The 23,170-nt window shown below is 49.3% G+C and overlaps 1 long non-coding RNA gene across 1 annotated transcript; it reads right to left on the minus strand.

Annotated features, from left to right (window-relative positions):
* Positions 1–2,757: 2,757 nt before the first annotated feature.
* On the minus strand, positions 2,758–15,521 carry LOC135361708 (uncharacterized). The gene is made up of 3 exons (XR_010405403.1): positions 15,226–15,521; positions 4,569–5,045; positions 2,758–4,208 (listed from the first exon to the last, which is right to left on the minus strand). It is a non-coding gene; the product is annotated as an uncharacterized LOC135361708 (long non-coding RNA).
* Positions 15,522–23,170: the final 7,649 nt, after the last annotated feature.

The following is a 23,170-nucleotide window of genomic DNA, read 5'->3' on the forward strand; positions in this document are numbered from 1 at the left end:
TTCCCCATTTAACTGTCTTGGCATCTTGCTAGAAAATCAATTGACCATATTTTTGTGGGGGTCTCTTTCTGGACTTTCTAGTCTATTCCATTGGTCTATATTATATGTCACCTTTAGTTCAGTACCATACTATCTTGATTACTCTTAGCTTTATAGTAGATCTGGAAACTAGATAGTGTACGTCCTCTAACTCTGCTCTTCTTCAGTATTATTTTGGATTTCCACATACATTTTAAATTCTGCTTACTGAATTTTAAAATAACCCTGCTAAATTTTGAATGTCATCGTGTTTAATCTATAGATGAGTTTGTAGGAGAACTGGCATTTGGGGGAGGAAGGAGGTAAGAATTGGTATTTTAACAATATTGAATCTTCCAGTCCATGAATATGGTATATGTCACCATTTATACTTATCTTTAATTTCTCTCAGTAATGTTTTATAGTTTTCAGAGTACATTTACAGATTTGTTAAATTTATCCCTATTTCATAATTTTCTTTCTCTCTTTCCCTCTGTGTGTGTGTGTGTGTGTGTGTGTGTGTTTGAGAGAGAGAAAAAGAGGAAGGGAGGAAGAGAGGGAGTTTCCTCTGTTTCCCAAAGTTGAGTAAAAGAAAATTGGCTAGTTAAGGATTGTGGTTAGCTGAATTCCAGTTAAGTCAGATTTTACTGTATTTGGCATTCACACTAATAGCTCTGATTATGTCATGCCCATGTTCAAAAACCTTCATTGGGAAATAATTACGGGATGTGCTCAAAGAATGTAGTATCAATTTACAAAGCAGAAAATTGGAAACAACCAACCTGACTGATTAACTAGATGGTGCTATATTCTTACCATGCAGCCATAAAAATGATGTGATGGAACAGTGGTTTTCAGAATGGGGTCAGGGTGTCTTCCAGGGTCAAGCAGGCATCAGGACCTTCACTCATGCTCTGATCACAGTAGCCTTATTTTTATCCTTTTTGGCTTTTGTGGTTCCTGGTAGGATTTTGTTTAAACACAGAGTTCCCAGTGCATCAAATGTTTAAAAACCATTATTGCAACAGAATTTTTAATGACCAAGAAAGACATCTGTGGAATTATAATCAGATTAGAAAAGAATCAGTGTGTTGTGTCTTTGGGGAAAAAAGAAGATAATTGTGTACAGAAAGACATTGGAAGTTTTTACATGTATCAAACATTAATAGCAATTCTATTTGTGCAGATTGTGAATTATTTCTAAACGCTCTTGTTTGTATGTTTCTAAATGTGTACAATGTATAGTGTAGTGTTCTTTAATGAGAATACAAATTCCTTGAGGGGCCATTCAAGTCTCTCCACCATCTGACACTGAATCTTTCCAGACTCCCTGCTACGATGCAATTCCTCACTGACCCACAAGGTTAGCCTCAAAGAATTACTCACCGTTTCCTGAATATGCCTTGCCTTTCCCTGTCCCCTCAAAGAATTACTCACCGTTTCCTGAATATGCCTTGCCTTTCCCTGTCCCCACACCTTTTCTCCAGCTTAGTTCTTAGCACAGCATTCCCTAATCACACACCATCACTTCCTACTGGAGTTCAACCCATTCAAACTATATGTGATAAAATGTAAGGTAAAGAGAAAAACAGTTTAAAACTATGTCAAGAGTGTGATTTCAGGGGTGCCCAGGTGGCTCAGTCGTTAAGCGTCTGCCTTCGGCTCAGGTCATGATCCCAGGGTCCTGGGATCGAGCCCCACATCGGGCTTGCTGCTCAGCTGGAAGCCTGCTTCTCCCTCTCCCACTCCCCCTGCTTGTTGTCCCTCTCTCGCTGTGTCTCTCTTTGTCAAATAAATAAATAAAATCTTAAAAAAAAAAAGAAAAAAGAGTGTGATTTCAACTAAAGAAAAAAATGCAAAGAAAAAACTGGAAGGAACAATGTACATCATGTATAGTGGCAACACCTGTGTATTGGGATTATAAGTCTTTTGTTTTGTTTGTTAGTTTGGTTCTTGCATTTTACTACGCTTTCCAAATCTATGATGACCTATCCAAATAGTAAAAAAGGAAAAAAAAATCATACTCATCTTAAGACCTATATCAAAGGTTAACACCTCCAAGAACCTTTCATAAAGAACAATAAGAATACATTTTTGAACTCTCCAGGCTGTGTCCCCAAACAATCTAATTGTATCAATGTCGCATGATACAGTCCAAAACACCCTGAATCTAGAGGCAGAGGCCCTCCTGTTTAACACTGGCCTCTCCTTACTGAAATCACCTCACCTCTCTGAGTTTCTAGCTCCTCCCAGTGTTGTAGTAAGGATTAACTGAGACCCTGTGAATATGCTCTGTAAACTGGAAAGTGCTATTCAAGTGTAGGCCACGTCTGATTCCCATACGAGGCTGAGGCTCAGTCACCCCAAACTATCTGCCACAGGTGACACTCAACAAATGGCCATTGATTTAAATCTCCCTGCAGTTCCAAAAATAGAGCAAAAGCCTCTCTGTGTCCTGAGATGTTACCAGTAGAGTAGGATTTGATAAAGGTCTGTGCTCCAGAGAGCCCATGATTTTTATCGAGATTTCATTTTCCTTTGCTGTTCCCAGCACTTGTGGCCTTAATAAGCAAGCAAGCACTGGGTTAGCAATCAACGGGCTCCGGCACAGCCCCCGGGGTGGGGGGAGGGTTGCTCTTCAGTGTTTATTAAAAATCCGAAACAAGACTAGAGCAACACTTACCCTGAAGACACTCTGCAGCCCTGGGCAAAGTCTATTCCTTGTCTACTTCTTGAAAAGAGATGACCTAGAATAGAGCCAGCCTCCAGGCTGGCCCGGCCATGGCCTTTATTAACTGGATGGACTTTGGGAGAGACGGAGGGGAGCCACCTGTGTTGTCCAGTCCAGCTTCTCGCTCCTCGGAGGGTTCCTGAAGCCCCAAGAGGGGATGCGGCTTGCCAAGGGCACATGCTAGTTAGTAACAACTAGTTAGCACTGGAACTAGAGCTTGTTATTTGGGTCAGCTGGGGTTGCTCTAAGGAAGCAGGAATTCCCACTGGACTCTGTCCCCCTCCGCATCAGGCAGAGCCTGGTCCTAGCTGGTCCTCCGTGAGTGTCTGTGGACACAGCTGTGCGCGAGTCAGCACTCCTCTTTCCTTGAGATCCAACTACAGCCCTCAGCAAAGATTCTTTCCAGATTAAGAAAGACCAAGCCACCTGTCCGGGACCAAAGCTCTCTAAGCTCTGGAATGATTTACAAACATTGGCTGTCATGGCTCTATTACAGGTAGAAGCAACCATGAGCACCATGATGATGAGAACCAAGCAGAGCAGACACACCAAAGAAGGAAGACCTGCTCAACAGAGACAAGAAGAGACTCCAGGGGCACCCCCCGGGGGCTCAGTCGGTGAAGCGTCTGTCTTCAGCTCAGGTCGTGATCTCCAGGTCCTGGGATTGAGCCCCGTGTCGGGTTCCCTGCTCATAGGGGAGTCTGCTTCTCCCTCTGCCCCTCACCCAGCTTGTGCTCTCTCGTGCTGTCTCTCTCTCAAATAAATGAATAAAATCTTAAAAAAAAAAGTAAACAGGACTAAAAAATAATAATAATAAAATAAAAGTAAATAGGACTGAAGAAATAGATGCCCATGAACTCCTTTCATGGCCCATTCTGATATTTCTGGGAGGGAAGGAAAGAATCCTTGACCCCCGCCTCAGCTTTCTGGTGCTCTAACCTGTACCCTGCTGTGGGGGTCCTGCCTATGTGACCTAGTGCCGTCACCTCATAGCCAGATGTCAAGCAGGCCCTTGAGACCCACAAGGCCCATGTTCTAGAAATTTCTAAAAAGTCTGCGATTCACAAATGCCAACAGAGCCTACAACTTCTCCTAACAACAAAGGCAAAACACGAACTGAAAACATTCACAGGACCCGTTGGCCCCTTGGTGAGCACAGCTTTGATGCAGAGGCCTGGGAGCCCCACAGCCAGCCACGCTGGGGTCATGACTGTTTGGGCGCCTGTCCCCAGCTCTAACCCCGGCCACCCCATAGTGTGTCAGGAAAACGACACGTTACCAACGTGTGGTGACTTCCAGGAGAGCTCATGTGAAACAGAGACTCTGACAGGACACCTCTGGGAGCCTTTGCGTCCTCAAGAGTGAACCTGCATATTCCTTGCAGCCAGGAAGCCTTTTTCAAGATTTCTCACAGCATTTCTGTCGATTTCCACATCTTTGAACTCTTCCCTGGAAAACACTGCAGATGACAAAACAAAAACAAAAACAAAAACATTTTTGGGGTGTCTTACCACCGCCATGAGAATTGGGGGGCCCAATAAATGAGCTCCTTTTCCCTGCACATAGAACCCGGAGAATGGAACACAGGAAAAAATGCAGAGTGCATGCCATCCCCCCCTTTTTTTTTTGTATCTACATCCTGGCAGAAAAGGGAGATGCTTGGAGATGAAAAACCAAATGTGAGGTCTGGCTCTGTCACAACTCAGTTCCCTTCAGTTTGACAAATACTGATCATCAGCCTCTGTCTGCACGACTCTGTGCCAAGTACCTGGTGGAGCTACCCCAGTGAACCTCTAGGAAGAAAAGCAGCTGGAATTACCGAGTCCCTGCTGGGTTCCCAGTGATGTCCGATGCTTTTCACAGCGATCATTTTACTTCATCATCATGCAATCTTAAGAGGCTGGTTATGATCGTTCCTATTTTTCAGAATGAGAAATCTAACACTGGACAAGAGGAAGCATCTTGCCCCAAATAACACCATTAATAAAATGGGTAATCCAGAATTTGAAGGAATTTCTATGTATCTCTGAAGTCTGGGAATGAGTGAAAAGGAAAGGGTCAATTTCTGTAAGTGTAGAGAAAACACTAGAAGGAAACACCAAAGTGTCAACAATGCTTTTTCCTGAGCGGTGGGGCCACAGGAATTTCTGTGCATCCTCAGGCTTTTCCATCTCCCATCTTTTCTCTTTCCTTGGACTTCAGGTGCAGAGGATGATGTTGATCCACTCCTCGGTCCGTGGTAGACAGTCATCATCGGTCTTTAAAAAACCCTTCTGGAGCTTCATTTAGGTTGGATCTAGAGGGTAGAATGCTAGGTGAAATAAGTCAGTCAGCGGAAGACAAATACCATATGATTTTACTCATGTGGGATTTAAGAAACAAAACAAATGAGCAAAGGGGAAAAAGAGAGAGAGATAAATCAAGAAACAGACTCTTGGGGCGCCTGGGTGGCTCAGTCGTTAAGCGTCTGCCTTCGGCTCAGGTCATGATCCCAGGGTCCTGGGATCGAGCCCCGCATCGGGCTCCCTGCTCCGCGGGAAGCCTGCTTCTCCCTCTCCCACTCCCCCTGCTTGTGGTATCCTCATGAGGCCTTCCCTCTGTGAGCATGATAAAAGAGATCTCTGGTGTCTCTTCCTCTCCTTATAAGGACACTAGTCCTATTAGATTAGAGCCTCACCTTAAGGCCTTCATCTAACCCTAATCACCTCCATAAAGGCCCTACCTCCACACTGAGGGCTAGGGCTCCAGTATGTGAATTTGGGGGTGGGGGGGAGCAAAATTCAAGCCATAACAGTGATATTTTAATTTCTATCATTCCTTGTTTGTTTATTAGTTGGAATATGTAAATAAAGAGAAACATTTTTTCATTACCTGTTTGGTTTAACTCAGGTACAATTCATATCAGGAAAGCAGGAAAAATACTTAATTCTTTACCCTTATTTATCCATTTTCAAAATAATGAAGCGGTTTCCTAGTATTGTCTAAGGGGTAATCAGTACTGTTTTTGCTTGTTTGTTCTTTTGGTATGATTATAAATTCATGAATATAAATACATTTGATTGTTTTCATCGGTTGCAGTGATCAACCTTATTAATGTGCAAATTGTCTTATCTTTGGCCTGTAGGGGTTTCTTCAGGTTGGGTGTTGTCCTTTAACCTGACTGATGTCTTCGATTGCTTGTGAATCTGATCTGACCTACCTAGACCTGGAATCAGTCACAACCTTCCCTGAGGACGGGACCACAGACAAGGCCGCAAAGAACATCCTTGTCCAAAAGTGGAGAGGTGGAATCGCTGGGTCGTATACTGGATTAACCTCATTTAGAATTAGGTTAAGCGATTCGATTAAAAGTTTCCAGGTGAGGGGCACTTGGGAGGCTTAGCGTCTGCCTTCGGCTCAGGTCATGATCTCAGGGTCCTGGGATCGAGTCCCCTATCGGCTCTCTGCTCAGCGGGGAGTCTGCGTCTCCCTCTCCCTCTGCTCCTGCCCCCTGCTGTTCGTGTTTGCTCTCTCTCCCTCAAATAAATAAATAAATAAATAAATAAATAAATAAATAAATAAATAAATAAATAAAATCTTTTTAAAAAATTTTCCAGATCACTCCAGAGGATGGCTGCACAAAATTCACACTCTGACCACACAGCATAAGGAGCCTTTACCCACTTCCTGCCCCTCCCCAGCGCCTGGTTTATTTGGCCCTTTGGTGTGGGAAACCAAAATTTTGTTTTTCTTGTTTACTTTTCTCTGATTACTGATGAATTTAACACAGTATGCTTGCTTGCCTTTCAGGTTTCTTTCTTGTAAAGTGCCAGTGTATCTTTGGAATAGATTATATGGTGTTAGGTAAGGAACAAGTTTGTTTGTTTGGTTTTTCTATAAGGAACCAGTTTTCCCAATACCATTTACCTAAATACATATTTACATATATAATCTCTTCCCTATTGATAGTGATGCCAAATTCTTGTACTAGGTTGCCAAATATTAATGGGTCTGAGTGCTCCATTCTTTTGCCTTGGTCTATCTGTTTTAGTGCTATTTTTATTAAAATGGCTTTGTAGTCTGTCTTAATTTAGGTCAATCTTAAAGTCAATCTTCTTTCCTTTCGGTTTTGTAAATTGACTTACGGGGTGCCTGGGTGGCTTAGTCTGTTAAGGTCTGCCTTCTGCTCAGGTCATGATCCCAGGGTCCTGGGATTGAGTCCCACATCGGGCTCCCTGCTCAGTGGGGAGCCTGCTTCTCCCTCTGCCTCTGCCTCTCCCCCTGCTTGTGCTCTCTAGCTCTCTCTGTCAAATAAATAAATAAAAATCTTAAAAAAAAAAAAGTTGATTTACCTAATCAAGGATCTTTTATACCTCTATGTAAATTTTAGGGTAAATTTATAAGCGTCTGTAAAAAATATCTCATTCTTTAATCTGGAGAATTTTCTCAGCCTTTCTTTGTGTTTCATGACACCGACGTATTTGAAGAATACAAACCTGTTATTTTGAGAGCGTCTCTCAATTTGCATTTGTTGGATTATTTCCTCATGATTTGATTCAGATTGCGTTATTTTGGCAGGAATGCTACCTGACTGACCTCCTGTTCTTCTCCACGCATTACACCTAGGAGGCATGTGACGTCAGACTGTTACGTTCATGTTTACTTTGAGCACTTGGCAAAGGTGGTGCCCTCTAGATTTCTCCATGGCAAAGATATCGGTTGTTTCTCTTATTTATTTATTTATTTGAGAGAGAGAGAGAGCACAAGCAGGGGGAGGAGGAGAGGGAGAGGGAGAAGCAGACTCCACACTGAGCGTGGAGCCTGAGGTGGGGCTCGATCCCACAACCCTGAGATCACCACCGGAATGGAAATCGAGAGTCAGACACTTAACTGGCTGAGCCAGCCAAGACCCCCTTTTTCTATTTATAATTACTAAGTAGTCTCTGGGGAGATACTTTGAGACTAAAAATCTGGTTACCCAACATTCACTCAATGGTTTCAGAATTCTTGTTTGAATCCGTTGTTTGATGATGGTTGTGAACTGTTTTTCAAGCTCTCATCTTTCTACATTTGTTGTCTTTCTGCTATAAAGAAAAGCTTTCCCGTCTCCCCCAACTTACTTGTATGTTTGTTTCATTTTTAGGATCAGCATGGACTCGTGCATTCTTGTTGATTCCATGTGTTATCACCCGTTGCTGTCATCCTTCTGGATGATCAGATTGTCCCAGCTTTGGCCAGGATCATCCTCTCTAAGCGGACCATGCTGTTGACATGCCCCCACCATTTATATATCACTTCCTCTACTCTCAGGTGTAGCAAAAAGTCTGGTCTCATCTTGTACTTTTCTTTTCTCAGCCCTGAAATCATTTATTTCTCTAAGAAATCCTTGTCCCTTTTAATGGAGAATGGTACTTAGGAACCAAGATCTGGATGTTGTTGTGCTTGCCACTGCTGAGGAGACTTAGAGGCTGAGCTTGGAAATTGATTTTTTTTTTTTTTTTAAAGCATGAGTTCATTACGATACCTCTCCTCCCAATCCAACATCACAAGGTTTTTCATTACCATTATGGCTTTAACTATTTCCCCCCAAAAGATGTTGAGGTCCTAATCCCCCAGTAGTGAATGTGACATGATTTCAGAAGAGGGTCTTTGCAGATGATCAAGTTCATATGAAGTCGTTAGGGTGGACTCCAGTCCAATATGGTTGGCATCCTTATAAAAAGAGGAAATTTAGACACAGACCCAGAAGAGAAAACCCTGTGAGGATGAAGGCAGAAATGAGGGAAATGCTTCTACAAGCAGGATATGCCACGATGACCAGCAAATCACCAGAAGCTGGGCTAGAGGCCAGAAGAGATTCCCTCTCTCAGCCCTGGAAGGAACCAACCCAACCTTGATCTTGGACTTCCAGCCTCCAGAACCGTGAGACAGTAGATGCCTGTTGTTTAACCACCACTCTGTGGTACTTCATTCTGGCCACCTGGGAAACAATCCACTGGCCTTTCTCCATTCCTTACTTCTATCTCTCTTCTCCCACAATGAAAACATTTTGACCCACCCCATTAGGTTATTTGTTTTATTTAGTTTCTAGTTTACCCTTCCTCTGTTTCTTTTTGGCAAAAATAAGCAGATTTATATGGATATCTTCTTATTTCTCTTTCTTACACAAAAGATAGCATATCGCATATGCATTTTATTTTTTTCTACTTAATAGATTTTGGAAATCATTCCATGATGGTTTTTAGAGCTCTTTCTCATTTTTTTTTTTTTTTTACAGCTGCCTAGTACTTCATTTTGTGGATGTACCACATTTAATTCATTCTGTCTCAGATTATGGGCATTGAGGCAGTTTCCAAGAATTTGCTGCTACATATAATGTTGCAATGAATAACCATGTGCATATGTATTTTCATGTTGTTGGAAACATATCTTCAGGATAAATCCCTAAAAATGGGATTGCTAGGGCAAGGGTTAAATATATATCTAATTTTGTTCGATATTGTCAAATTATCCCCAGAAGTCTTTACCATTTTGATTTCCACCAACAATGTATGAGAATTCCAACTTCTCCACGTCCTCTCCAATACGGTGCATTGTCAAGCTTTTGAATTTTGCCAATCTGATGGGTAAAGATGCCATTTTAGCGTAGTTACAATTTGTATTTCTTTCATGATGAGTAAAGTTGAACATTTTTTCATACGTTTCAAGGGCCATTTTATTTCATTTTTTTGTGAATTATATGTTCATTCTTTTTTTTTTTTTTTGCCCTGTTTGCTATTGGAATTTTGGTCTTTCTTTCAAATTTTAAACTTTTTTTTTTTTTTTAAGTAGACTCCATGCTGGGTGTGGAGCCCAATGTGGAGCTTGAACTCACAACCATAAGATCAAGGCCTGAGCTGAGATCAAGAGTCAGATGCTTAACCAACTGACTCACCCAGGTGCTCCTCTTTCAAATTTTAAAGAATTCTTTAAATATTAACCATATTAGTCTTTTATCTTTGATATATATTATACTTTCTCCTGGTGTGTCATTTTGACTTTCCTTATACTTGCCACGTAAAAGTTTCTTTTCTTTCTTTTTTAACATTTATGTAGTTGGATTTATCGGTTTTTAAGACTTCATCTGGGTTATATTTCAAGTGTTAGCTGGCTAAGCATTAAGAGCATCCTGGTTAAATCCTTTGCAAACATAACACTGGCTTCACTAGATTTTGTCAAATGCCAATAATTCTGGCCTGAGTTAATATGCTCCTCTGTCTGAAACTATTATGGCAAATAATGAACAACAAGACTTCATCCTATTTATATTTGCCTTTGTAGGAGGCAAATATCATCAGTCTTAGAGCTACAGAGACACAATTCTGAGCTGGCCGTGATGAAGATTTATCACAGAAACTTGAGTAAGTGACTTCATCACACTGAGCCACAAAATGGTCCCTCGCTCTGGGTTCAAAGTGTAACCACCTTCCAGTTTCAGGACAGGGATCTGGGGCAGGGCAGACCTGAATGCTAACACGGGGCCAGCTGGTCAACATGCTGTCCCTGTGCATTAAGCAGGAGATGGCCTTGGGAAGCAGAGAAGAGTCCTGGGGTCAAAGGAAGCTGTTTTTACTGGTTATTCCAGGGACCTATTTCTCTGATAGGATTTGAGGCCCTTCAGAAGGCTTCTATCTTCCGCAGTTGGTCATCCCCAAATATGGGCCTGCGATTCTTTCTGAGATTTCACTATGGGTCACAGCTTTGGACTAGGACACTGCATGAGGGAGGTTCCTGTTAAAATGGCCACCATCACCAGATCGTGCTGTATGCGCGCATAGCCTGTTAACACAGTGGCACAGACTGACGGGAGGGCTCGTCGGCTCGCTCTTAGCAGAGATTTGAAGGAATGGGATGTACAGAGGACACACTTGGATGGGAAGACTGAACCTGGGCTCAGGGCTGGAGAGGCAATGATCGGGGCACTGATGGGGAGGATGTGTCCTTGTGTGGCCACCCAGAGAAGGATGTGGAGCTAGTGAAGACATGGGGCAGCAGTTTCAGAGGAGGGGACCAAAGGGCTTTGGGAAAGGGGGTGATGGGTACAATCTCTGCTGACTTCCTCTCTGCCCCCCTTCCTCGTCCAGTGCCCCAGTTCAGGACACAGCTTCTTCCCTAGTCGCCTGCCTTTTGTTCCCATCATTCCTTCACATGTAGCCTTTCCGAGGCTCCCCGGGTCTTCTTGAACAAACTCCATACCCTGGCTTTTAAGGCCTGTCTCTCGAGGATCTTGTCCCCCCCCGCCCCCCCGTTTTGCCTACAGACCTAGAAATATTCTCTGAACAACATCAAGGCGCGTGAAATGACAAGGACACGGTATCACGATGACTGGGGTACTGTGATTTTAAACTAAGACCTTTCTCACAAATCCGGGCTCAGGCCCATCAGGGCTGGGAACGGTCTGCAAGACACACTTTCTGACCCCCAGGTTCTCACAGGGCTTCCTTGGCTTTGAGGACCCTTTCCCCATCACCGGGCTCGCTGAGCCCCAGCATTCTGAAAGGCTCCAGGATGCCCCTGCAGTCTCAGCCTGGGACCCAGCCCCCAGGCTCCTCGCAGAATGCAGGTGGGCTCAGTTGGCCCTGGCGGAGGGATGAGGGTGCCATCTCGTGGCCGCTCGCCATCATTGCACCAAATGCAGACCCTTGACTCACCAATCCGCGGATCCTAAAGCTTGGGGGCTGGGAGGACCCGTTCTGCCAGCCCGCCTGTCCTGACACCCCACCCCTGCCAGGAGAGGCCACTGGGGGTGCACAGGGCCTCCTTCCAGGGAAAGAAGGTTTTAGCCCTTGGAAGGGGAAGATCTCGTTTGTTGGTCCTTGTCCTACAGGTCATGATGCCTCTCCTCCTCCTCCTCCTCCCCCCACCCCAGGGTTGCACCAACTCTGAGGCCACCAAGTAGGGTGCAATGTGGGTGGGAGTGCAGTGTGGGGTGGGAGATGAGGGTGAGCTTGGGAGGCAGGGAGGCCTGGGGTGATCAGCTCTGCCATCTCTTGGGGCCTCAGGTTTCCATCTTTATTTTTTTTTTAAAGATTTTATTTATTTATTTGACAGAGAGAGACACAGCGAGAGAGGGAACACAAGCAGGGGGAGCGGGAGAGGGAGAAGCAGGCTTCCCGCCGAGCAGGGAGCCCGATGTGGGGCTCGATCCCAGGACCCTGGGATCATGACTTGAGCCGAAGGCAGACGCTTAATGACTAAGCCACCCAGGTGCCCCAGGTTTCCATCTTTAAAAGAAGATAATTACTTATGCCCTGGAGGTTCCCTAAGAATTGGAGACATGGATGTAAACTCTTGGCACCTAATAGGTGCTAAAAATGACAGCTGTTAACATCATGAACTTGAATGGCAGCCGTACATCTCCAGGAGCGCAGTCCCTGCCAGGACCCCTGGGTGCTCTCATCATACACACACCTGGGTTGTGCTGTGCTGTGTTGCGGCCCACTTGTAGCCCCCACACCTACCCCCAGCCTGGGAGGTGGTCAGTGACAAGTACAAGATTATCTTCCACAGGGCCTGGCACCTATCTCAGGTCAGAGGCAAGTCCTGACACAGGAGCTGGGAGACCAGCATATAATGGATGAGAAGTTTGCCCACAAGTCTCCTAAGAGATGGTCGGTGAGAGAAGTGGGGTGGCCGGCACTCCCGAAGTTTCTCCCAGGAGAACCTGAGAGTTGAGACGCCAACCACGAGACCAGAGCACTGCACCACAGGATCCAAGCAAAGAGGTGCTCGTCCCCCCAGGGCCAGACACAAATGAGACCGAAACTGAGCTCAGAGTGGTGAAGTGACTTGCCCAAGGTCACACAGCCGATGGGAACAGATGCCTGGTTTGGTAATAGGTCTGCCTGCTCCCTCTGGCCAAGCTCAGGGCTGCCCACCCTTTTTGAAGTCAGGGGTATGTTAGTTTCTTGGGGCTGCTGTAATAAAGTTCCACAGACCAGGACGCTTAAAGCAACAGAAATGTATTCCCTCGATGTCCTGGAGGCTGAAAGACCAAAATCAAGGTGTCGGCCCGCCATGCTTCCTCTGAGACTCTGAGCAGAATCCGTCCTCGCCTCTAGCCAGCTTCTGGTTCTCAATCCTTGGCCCTCCGTGGCCTCCTGCTTTCACTCCGGTCTCTGCCACCACTCTCCCTGTGTGTCTCTGTCTCATACGGCATTTCCTCTTATAAGGACACCAGTCACACTAGATTAAGGGCCCACTTTCACGGCCTTATCTTAACTTGGACTACATCTGCAAAGACCCTATTCCAAATAAAGTCACATTCACAGGAGAAGAACATATCTTTCGGGAGCGAGGGGCACAGTCCGACCCATAATAGGGAAGAAACTAAGCTGTGGGGAGATCAGGCACAGAGGACGGAGCTGTGAGTTCCAGATTTGATGTTTCTTTGAAGTCTCAGTTTTTAATCTTAAACATTCCTATATTTTTAACACCATTCTCTATTGTAAGTTCATGTTTGTTTTAGTATGAAATAATATCTCTTCAGATCTTTGACACTTTGGTGAAGGGAGATGTTTATCCTATGGCTTCATGAGCCTTCAGTGCATTTCCGAACTTTTTCAAGTGAATTTATAGCCCAATTGGAAAAGTATAAGCCAACATAAATTCACTTAGTTCCCCTAAGAACCCAGCGAGGTCGGTATATTTAACTGAAGAGGAAACTGGTTCATAGCGGTTAATGAGCTGCTGAAGTCACATCCTAACTGATCAGGGGCCAGGATCAGAACTCAATTCTCTGGCTGCCCGATCAGCTTTTCTACTATACACATCCGACCAAGGGGAGATGAGAGGAGACAGAGCATGTGTGCCCTCCCAACATTCCCACATTGAGGAGAGGGATTTTAATACTTGTGGAGAAAATCAATTCCATGAACTCCGAAACATGAACAGTTTTCTGCATGGCAAAACCCATAGCATTTTCATTAAGATAGAAAAGAAAACCCACTCACACCACTTTCAAATATTATATTCCCAAATATTCAGGTTAGAAACGCCCTTCAGAGTGTCTGTGTGAGAAGGAGGGGGAGCACTGTTACTAGTTCTGCTTGTTATTTGGAGGTTGCTTAAAAGATCATGAAGCGGGCTCTCTTTAGAGTGGTTTCCGGTCACTACAAGGGCGTCTCTAAGTGAAGCTCCTTGTTAGAGCGGCGTCACCACTACCTTAACCCCCCGCCCCCCCATCCAAGCAGCAAGCCTCCCCTGGACACCTGGCTGCACCAGGAGATTTGCCACTGAATGACATACACCCCTGGCCGGGTAGGAAGTCACACACGGAGAAGCAAGTGTCCTCGTACCCTAAAGAGGAGCAAACCCTCAAGCACGTGGTGGGGGGAGGCGCAGGGTAACCCGCGCTGTCAGCGTGTGGGCGCGGCTGAGTGTGCGAGTGTGCGGGTGTGCGCATGCGCATCTGAGTGGGCGTGCCCCTCCCCCCGCCCATCAGCCCCGTAATTGCCCGTCATGCCAGGCCCCGCCCATAATCTGCCTCCGTAGGGAGGGTGACGCCAGGGCACCTGCTGCCGACGCGAGCACCTGCCGGGTTGCCCTGCGCCTTTCCCAAGCCAGCCCCCAGGGGAATCCGGGCTGGGACACCTGGACACCCTGTCCCCGCCCTGGGGGTGTGCGCAGCCTAGTCCCACCTTCCTCCGCGTTGCCAGGCTGGGCCCAAGCAGCCTGTGTCCCTTTTTGCTCCCCGAAGCCAGCGACTTTGTCTGGGGGTTGTGTGAGCCCCTGGTTTTCACCCACAGATCCCAAGGGGTCCCTAGGCGGGATTTGCTAGAGGAAGGAGATGGTTAAGGCGGCGCCCATTCTGGGTGGATCAGGGTGAATCTGGCCTGTGTGGGAGGCTTTTGTTTCTCAGTTACACTATCTCACTGGGTGAGGTAACATCTACTACTATTTCTGAGTATCTGTGTGAGGCACGGGAGCGCCCACGACGGACACTGTTGCTAATCCACTCAACAGGAAGCGCAAGGCAGGAATTAGCTGTTTGGTTTTGCAGAGAGGTTGGGTAACTTGCTCCGGGTCCCCCAGCCAGGGAGTGGCGGAGCAGGGCTGCCTGCTACACCCTGTGGCCTCTTGGCGATTTCAGCTCCTTGGTCCTGCCCTGGGAGAGCACAACCACTAGCCAGCGGCCACCCTGGGGACCGAGTGAGTGCCCACCAAGTGGCTTCTGGAGCCCAAGGCCAGTGCCCCCAGCTGAGCTGCAGGGGCAAGCCAGGAGAAGCACAAGCAGCAGGTGCCAAGGAAGGGTACCCAGGAGGAGTCCAGGGGGCCCAGGGGCATCTGGGTGGAACCCGGACGGTGTCTATTACAGGGAGCAAGCTGAGGAAGGGGCCAAGGGCCGGCCAGGTTGATCCTCGGACCTCAGTGTGCGCCCACTCTGACTTTATTTCCATGCCCTGCCAGCCCATCTCCAAGCCTGGGCCTCTTGCGCTGTTTTCTCCAGGGACTCTTACCGTGGACTCCCGTGGAAGGGAGGGGATAGTCTCTGTCCGGGCTGCCGTCCTGCTCTGCGGGCCCTTATGCCAAACTTTGGTTTCACGTCGGTCCCTTTGCCTTCATTTGCTTCCAAACAGTCTGTGAACGCTCACTCACTGTTGTCTCTTTGTCTTTGTGTCTCCGCCATCCTCCAGGGGCTGGGGGAACCGTGGGTGATACACACGTGGCCCAATCCACTGCCGCGCGGGGAGCCAGTGCCCTAACTCTTCTCCCATCAGCCCGCCTGGGACCGATGCCATCCCAGGGTCAGAGGCAGAAGCGGAGTTGGGGTTTGGAGCCAAGGTTCTGAGTCAAGCAGAGACAGGGCTTGAGTGAGAAGTCAGGGTGGAGGGCCGAGGCTCCACGTGACTGCCAGGCCGGCCTGAGAAGTGGGCAGGCCAGCCTGGCCAGCACAGAGCACACAGAAGATGGGGCAGGGTGGTGGGGCAGGGCTGCCCTCGGAGGCCAGGCCTCAGGCTGTAGGGTCAGGACACACCCTAGATGAGCAGGCCTGAGGAAGCTGGAGGGAGGGGGTCAGCCGTGGAGCTCCAAGCACCTCAGGAGAGATGGGGGTGTGTGAGGGGCTTGGTAGGCATGGCAGGCGGTGTCCTGGAGCTGAGGCAGCAGAAGCAGTACCTCCTGTGGTCGGGACTGAGGGTGAGCTCTGCTTTGGAGCAGAAGCTGTTGGTCCACAGCCCTCCATGATGGCTCCTGGTCAAGGTGGGCCGTCGGCACTGCAGCCCAAGGGGAGGCTAAGCAAAGGCCGTGGGTTGGGGAGAAGAGACCAGTGAGCACAGGTCACATAACAGGAAGAAAATGAGACCGATCGTCCAAGGGCTCAAGGGAGTGTCCCTGTGGAGGAAGCCACCCAGTGGCAGGGGGGTAAAAAAGCATGGCAGACTTTCCTTGGGGAAGCCTAGAGACCAGAGGGCTCTGCCCCTTGTGGGAGACTCTCAGAGGAGAGCCCATTTATTCAGAGTTCCATTAAGATTCATCTTTGACCACCACGGTGGGGAGAGGCAGCCTGTGGGTGTAGCCACAGAGCCCACGCCGGGACCCTCTACAAAGCCCATCCTTAAACTCATCCTCTGGTGTGAAGGAACATTGAGTGAACAGCCAATGCGGGCAGGTCAGGGAGGGGCAGTGCGCCGCCGGAACAGACAGGCATGCTCCCTCCTAGAAAGGCTGCTGCAGGGCCTGGCCCTCTCAACCTTGAAGGACTTACCCACCAGAGCCTCTGGATGCCAGTCTTGCAGGCTCAGAACCAGATTTGTCAACTTGCCAAGACGGATCCTTCTCTCAGAGAGTCATACTGACCCAGTTCACATGACTGATGTATAAAATGTCAACACATCCTTTTCTAATGAGAAATGAATGTCCTAAAGACCAACTTTTTTGCCTAGGCGTGATTAGTGCATTTTTATTTCTAGGAAGCAGAAGTTCACTTGATGAAAATGGAATCAGAATGTGGGAGTTGGACCACTTGGATATTTAATGGCATCAGACTGTTCCAGCCTATGGAGTCAGTTCCTTGACGGGGTTGACTTTGCCAGCCGGTCAGCCAGATAGTCTCGAGTTGGCTTAACTAAGCTCCTTGGATGGTGTTTGAGGGGTGTGGCCAGCTTTGGCCCCTGTTGTTTCTCTTTTTCCTATTTCCATGCTTGAACAAGCTCTTAGCCCTACCAATGAACACTTTTTAAGAAATAGCATTTTTTAAAAATTCAATCAAAAGAGAAAAAGTCTTTCATTCTGTCCTATCAGGGTTTTTTGATGGCAAGAGGTGAAACTTTGGTTAATGTAAGCAAAAGTTAATTTATTGGAAGGATATGTGAGAGACTGTATTTGGGTTCTCCAGAGAAACAGACTGAGGCTGAGAGAGAGAGAGAGATTTATTTTAAGCAATTGTCTCACAAGGTTGTGGGGGTTAGCAAGTTCAGATTTTGCAGCAGGCTGGCAGCCTGGAAACTCAGGCAGGATTTCTCTGTGGCAGTCTTTTTCTTTTTTTTTTTTTAAGATTTTATTTATTTATTTGAGATAGAGAACAGGGGGAGGGACAGAGGGAGAAGGAGAAGCAGACTCCCCGGGGAGCAGGGAGCCTGATGTGGGGTTTGATCCCAGGACCTCGGATCATGACCTGAGCCAAAGGCAGCTGCTTAATGACTGAGCCACCCAGGCACCCCTCTCAGTGACAGTTGAGGAGAACTCCTTCAGTCTGTCTCGTTCTCACATTTTAAGTTCTGGAGGCCAGAAGTCCAAGGTGAAGGTGTCAGCAGGGTTAGTTTCTTCAGAGGGCTGTGAGGGAGGGTGTGCCCCAGGTGTCTCTCCTTGGCTCATAGAGAAAACTGTCTTCATGTTTTCTCAGGGTCTTCTCCCGATACGTGTGCCTGGGTCCACATTTCCCCTTTTGCAGAGATACCAGTCATACTGGATGAGGGTCCCACCCGCCTGCAGGACCTCATCTTAACTTATTCTATCTGCCATTATCCCATTTCCAAATAAGCTCACATTCTGATGTCCTGGGGGTTAGGACTTCAGTATATGAATTTGGGGGAACACAATTCAACCCATCACAGAGATAAATTCAGAGGAGAGTAGAGGACCAGGCTTGGGCACAGCTGATAGCCACGGTGGTTCTAGAGGCTTTGGAGCGGGCCTCCCCTCTGACTGGGCCAGCAGCTGCCTCTTAGCTTCCTGGGAGGGCTGGCCCACTGTGTCCAGCAGTTCTGTTCCTCTTTCAAAATTCACATTCTAGGAGGGAACAGGTGGCTGGCCTGCTTGAGGCATGAGCCTGTCCCTTAGCCAGGCAGGAGGCAGTGGGGAGGTGAGGAGTGGCCGTCTCGGTGGTGGGGCCACCAGCATGTGTCCCGTGGGGGAGAGGCCATTCCCGTCTTTGTACACTGGGAGCTGTGAGGAAGAGGGAATGGAGGCAGATAGCAACTACATCCAGCCCTGTCTCCCTCAAGAGGCTGTCACCCCTCCACCGAGGTCCGTGTGTGTTGACTTCATAGCCTGGTTCTCAGAGAGGTTTCACAGATGTGGACTCTGAGGCTCAGAGGTTTGAGCAGCCAGAGGCCTGGCTGGGAGCCAGCAGGCCCAGGTGGACCGGACGGCCTTGGGTCAAGCCCTGGGCTGGGGCCAGGCCTCTCTTACAGGGAACATTTGGGCCAGGTGAGCTCTCAACACCTTCTGGTCTGAGTATTGATACTTGCAGGGTGTGTGGAGAAACCTCTGGGCTGGGCCTCCTGGGCCGTTGCTCTAGCTGATGAGCCCCCCTTTTCTAATCTCCTAAAAAACAAATGCACACCCATTCTGGTGTCAGGGAGGAAGCTGAGGCCATATTTCAGGGTGGTCTGGCACCATAAATGCAGCAGGCTGTCAGGACTTCTCTGCCAGGACTCAGGAGGACCCAGTGGGCATCCCTCCTGGGTGCACAGACTCTCCACCTGCTGGCCCAGGCCAGGCCTCCAGCGGAGGCCAGCACTCTGTGCTGCCCTGACTTCACAGCAGAGAGGTAAGGCAGAGCCCCCCCACCCCAGGCACGACCATGTCCCCACCCCCACCCCCACAGCCCAGCTTTTGCTCAAAGAGGACTCTACCTGTGACCAGCCCGCCATGCAGCCCCTCCGGGCACAGCCACAAGCCTGAAGCTCAGTGTCTGATGGGCCGCAGGGCTTGGGACACATCAGAGGAATCACAGAGGCAAAGATGTCTGAGTTGGAGGAGACTTCGAGGCTCAGAGAAGGGTAGGCACTTGGACAACGGGCAGCAAAGCAGAAGCTAGGCTTGTCCCTAGTCACCGACTTCTGCTCTCTGAATGTTTTTCAAATGCGATCCTCCTGAGTCCATTTAGGAGTCCAGGAATTCTTTTTTTTTTTTTTTTTTTAAGATTTTATTTATTTATTTGACCGAGAGAGACACAGCGAGAGCAGGAACACAAGCAGGGGGGGATGGGAGAGGGAGAAGCAGGTTTCCTGCCGAGCAGGGAGCCCGACGCGGGGCTCGATCCCAGGACCCTGGGATCATGACCTGAGCCGAAGGCAGACACTTAACGACTGAGCCACCCAGGTGCCCCAGGAGTTGAGGAACTCTTTACAAAGAATTTTAATTAGGCACTTGTAATCCGAGAAAAATCTAAAAAGAATATCATTTGCATGTTCTGGACCATCCTGACAAAGCTCTTATAATGGGGGGCTTGGGGGGTGACTGCCATGGCCTGTCAGGGCCCCCACCTTGCTTTGAGGCTGTTGGACCTGCTGCAGGCTGACAAGAACTGAGAGAAGCCGGATGATGTCATGGCCCGAGGGAGGCCAGCAGGGAGGGCAAGGGCGGGGCACAGCCCTGACGGAGGGGGGCAGGCGCTGGGGCTCTGCGGGCTCCGAGGCCTGTGGGTTCCCAACAGCCTCTGGCAGCTCCTGAGCATGTGGCTTCTCTGACACAACCCTATGAGTCACGTCTCATCCTGGCTCAGCTACAGGAGCCCCAAGCCAGAGGCAGAATTTTCTAAGCTGTGTGGCAACAAGATCAGCCATCCTGAGAGAACTGGCTATGCCAAAGTTGGGGGTGGGGGTGCAACAGAAGTGGGAAGGCTCTGAGTCATCCCAGGGCAGCAAGAGAGCTGGGGGGTGGTGCTGGGACTGGAAGAGTCACAAAGAAGAACTGGCCCCAGACACAAACTTCACACCCTCCGTCCCAGGTTCTGACATTTTCCATGCCCCCCAATGTCTCTGTTGGGTGCTGCCCACTCCCTACTCACTGAGAAGCACCTAACACAGAGTTCTTCATTCGCTGACCCGAGGACAGCTCTGGGGCGAGAGGCTGAGCCAGGCAGATACCAGGAAGCCCACGGCAGCCCTCTGTGCCCCGTGTGAAGCTGGACTCCTCCGGGACAGGTGGATGTGCTCCCATGGCGGGTTGGTTCTCTGTGATGTTGGTCATGGGTTCTGTCTGGGCCTCTGAGAAGCCAGGCTTTGCCCTGCCCCAGAGGTGTTGACAGAGTGGCCTGGAAATCTGGGTCAGCAACGGGCAAGTCCCTACAGGTGGGCCCCCGGTGCCAGGAGAGAGAGGCCTGGCTCTAGGAAAGCTGTGAGCTCAGCTGGGGACCCAGACCCACTGGTATGACACATCTCATTTCCGTGCCCGCCCAGAAACTCTTTCTGTGGAGGCAGCACGAGGAGAGGACAGGAGTTTAGGAATCACCCAGATTCCGGACCCGGCTTGGAGGTCTGACTTTGTCACATAGTCCTCCATCCCCTGGGGCTTGGATCGGAACATCTTAGGGTCCTCTCTGGCTGGCCCTTTGGCCAGTGACTTCCTCTGAATCTGGCCAGCTCATCCTACAGCAGAACAAGTAAACTCTCATGGGTCTCAAAATCCTTATCCCCAGCCTCCCTGGGACAGTCTAGACCAAGGCCAAAGGTCCCCTAGGGCCCCTGCCCGTGGAGAATCCCAAAGAGACAAGGAGCTTCAAAAGGGGGACAGGCCCTCAGTTGACTCCTACTGAAGCCAAGCTCCGAGAAGTTTAAGAAGCCTTCAGGGTTCTGCAGGCAGTGGGTATGAAAATCCCTTTGCTACCAATGCTCTGGACATTTCATGAATTTTTCTCTCATTTATACCTTTATCCATCCATTTATTCCTCTTGCTCAACTGTCCGTGAACAGAGCAGACCCAGCTGATGCCCTTGAGTGGCTGATGCAGCCCCCAGTTCAGCCAGGCTTGAGACATCATCCACCAGGGGTGGAGTGGGAGGCCCGGGCTGAGGGTCCCAGATCCCCAGGGGGAGAAATGCACATTATTTTCCCATTCTAGAGATGAGAAAACTAAGAGAGAAAGGTGTCTGGCCCAAAGTCCCACAAGGTCAAGATTGAGCCAGGAACCTGGAGGGCAGAGATGCAAGAGAGGAGGGAAGGAGGGGAGTGAGGAGGGGAGGAAGGGAAGGGGAGGCCTCTGGAGCTCAGGCTGGAATCAGCACGGGAAGTGCAGAGATGCTCCCCGCCCCAGACTGGCTCCACCTGGCCCTCCTCCCTCTGGAGGCCTGAGGCCTGGACCCTGGGGTCTGAGGCACCCATCTCGCCCCACCTAGTCCCCGTGGCTCTACCGCGCTCCAGCTGTTGTGTGCCCCTGCCCTCTGGTGGCAGGATCTGGAACTGTCACCACTGCACAGTGGCCTGTGTGTCTGATGGAAACTGGATGCAGGTCAGTTTAGCACCTTCCTTGTGCCAGCACTGAGCTGGAGATCAGAGAAAGAGGAATGTGGCCTTGTGTGTGAGAGCACATGATTTAGAGGAGAAACAGACCCTGACAATACAACGAAGAAGGGACTCGGCTGGGGGGAGCCGTAATAGGACCGTTTTTAAACAACGTAGCCCCAGATCTATGAGTAGGAGCCTTTCCCCAGCAGAAGGCCCCACCAGATCCAGGAGCGTTTTGCCAGCCCCCACTCTGGAGGCCCTAGGCTGCCATCATGGGTGGGAAGGGCCCAGGAGTGGGTTCCAGAGCCGCAGAGTCAGAGGGGACATCTGAGAGAGGTTTTCAGCTGTGTCTGCAAAGGAGCCTCAGGGGCCGCGGGGTAAGTGGGCTGGGTCCCGCCCCTTCCCACTGTCTTAACCCAGGCCCACGCTGGAGAGGCCAAGACAAGTTGGTTAAGTGCTTGCTTGGGCTTTGGAGCCAGGCTGCTTGGGGCCTTTTAGTGTCCTGTGACCTCGAGCCGTTCTCTTGGGACTTCATTGTCCCCATCAGTAAGATGCTAAGAAGACTCGTGCCCACTCTGAGGGTTGCCATAAGGGTTAAAGGCACTGGCATAAGAGAGGTGTGTGGAACTGTGTTTGGCACGTGGTGAGTGCCGTTTACAGCGGCCCTTCTTTCTTTTGTGAGTGTTTGCTCTGTCATTGTCACAGCAGATGGTACCCACGAGGGCAGAGGCCCGGGAGGAGGAGGAGTCTCACCTGAGGACACCGTGCGAGCCATGGCGTGCCCACCCCGGAGCCCGAGAGCAGACCCCCAGAGTCAGAATCTGCACTTGACCGAGAGTCTGGCTGATCGGTGTGCACATTACAGATGGAGGAGTGGGAGTGTCTTGAGCACCTGGACTAAGGTGGGCGACGACCTGCAGGGTGATGATGCATGTGCCTTCCCTGGGCAGCAACTGTGCCAGGATCTGGAAATTCTAGGGGTGTTGGCCAAGGTTGGGGCCTCCCCACAGTTCCCACAGCATTGGCGAGTGAGTGCTGAGATGGAAGAAGGCCCTGATTCCCTATGAGCCTCAATCTGCCCTGGGGAGTCAGGAATCTGAGCTGACTCTTGAGGGGAAAATTGGAATTGGCCAGGCAGACCCATGGGGGAGAGTTCTCTAGCCTGTACCAATTCCCGAGCTGGTGTTTTCAGAGGACAGGGCACAGGGCCCAGGGCCATTGGAGGTCCACGTACTCAATGTCTACACATTCAAAAGTTATAAATCAAGCTCACAAACTATTAGACTATGTTCCAGCCTCTTACCTTGACAAATAAGCTTCACGGGGACCTAGAAGTCCAGGTTCACGTTCAGAATTTTTGGCCTCCTTGGAGTTATGTGCCAAAACACGATGGTATGGGGTGAGCCAGCCCCTGCCCGCCCTCTTCCTGCCCCCACCCCCACTGCATCTCACCTGGAGGACACGTGCAGACAGGCACACACGTGGTAGGCCCAGCCTGCCCATTACACACACCTCCCCCCCCCCCCACAGCTCCCCTTGGTATATGCAAAAGGATGGGCAGGCCCCAGGATGACAGACCCGTGGGGTGGGGTGGGGAGCCCACGGAGTCCCTGGAAATGGGGGGTGGTCTGGGAAGACTCATCATAACCCCCTGAGGAGGGCCCCAGCTGGAGAGGCCCTGTGACAATTAGGCTGTGACACACCCTCACTTATCAGATAGACTGATTTCAGGGAT

Source organism: Mirounga angustirostris, unplaced genomic scaffold (genome assembly GCF_029215605.1).
Source record: "Mirounga angustirostris isolate CCGP_5_RB_7025 unplaced genomic scaffold, mMirAng1.0.hap1 SCAF_10, whole genome shotgun sequence".
Lineage (NCBI taxonomy): Eukaryota > Metazoa > Chordata > Mammalia > Carnivora > Phocidae > Mirounga > Mirounga angustirostris.